Genomic DNA, 1,122 nt, shown 5'->3' on the forward strand with positions numbered 1-1,122 from the left:
ATGCTATTTGTCCACTCCCTGTAGAGGATCCTGGAACAGGGCTTTCTTAGTGTAAGTGCTCAAGAGATATTTGCTGATTAGTCATTACTGTCAGGTCAGAGGAGACACTAGGGTCTTTAATTATTTATTTTTATTTTTATATGTGTGAGACATGGTCTGCACGTATGTTTGTGTATCATATGCATGAGGCACCCAGCCATGAAGGCCTAAAAACCGGTTTCAGATCCATTGCAGCTGGAGTTATAGACTGATGTTAGTTAGCTAGGTTCTCTTCATTGCCTTTGTCTTCCCAACTACAAAGAAATGCTGCATTCAGATTATTCTAAAAAGGGAAAATGAGCTATATTTTTAACAGTGCAAAAAATATTCCAATAGATTTGAGCATTATAACAAATACTTATATAGGGAAGTGCCATATTTCACCACTTTGTTAATAAAATGAATTTATAAAAATAAGTATATGTCACCCTGGAATAACTAACTTTCAGGATATATACAGACAGTTACAATCATGGGGAGAGATTGGCCAATCTCTACTAAGTCATGCTCAGAGAGGAGATGACTATAGATAAAATAATAGAGAATACATTTCAGAAAATCCAGGGGATGTGGTATTGAACATGTTCATCATGAGACAATAAATTTGTATTATTTTCCTGATTTGAGCTTTATATAGTATTTATGACACATAAATAATTAAACATTTAATATGTTGATGAAACAAAATTATATTTCTTAGTACATTATAATATAAACACAATAGTATGCTAAAAAGGCTAAATAAATGAAAACTAAGCAAGATTGTTCACAGTGTAGTACTCAAAACAGGAAAATTCATAAATAATACCAGGAAAGAGAAGATTGTTAGCCAAAGTGACTACTGGGATTGGTATGCTGTTTTATTCTCTACATGTTCCAGCACCTAAAGCTAGTTTATATACTACATGTATTATATATACTATGTGTGTGTATGTGTAGAAACTATATATACATCTATATGCAGTAGATGGATAGATGATAACTATATAGATAGTTATATAATAGATAGATAATAGGTAGATGGATGACTGATAGATAGGCTGGTAGGTAGGTAGATAGAGAAATAGGGTATGTTTTACATTT

Source organism: Mastomys coucha, unplaced genomic scaffold (assembly GCF_008632895.1).
Source record: "Mastomys coucha isolate ucsf_1 unplaced genomic scaffold, UCSF_Mcou_1 pScaffold9, whole genome shotgun sequence".
In the NCBI taxonomy this organism is placed as follows: Eukaryota; Metazoa; Chordata; class Mammalia; order Rodentia; family Muridae; genus Mastomys; species Mastomys coucha.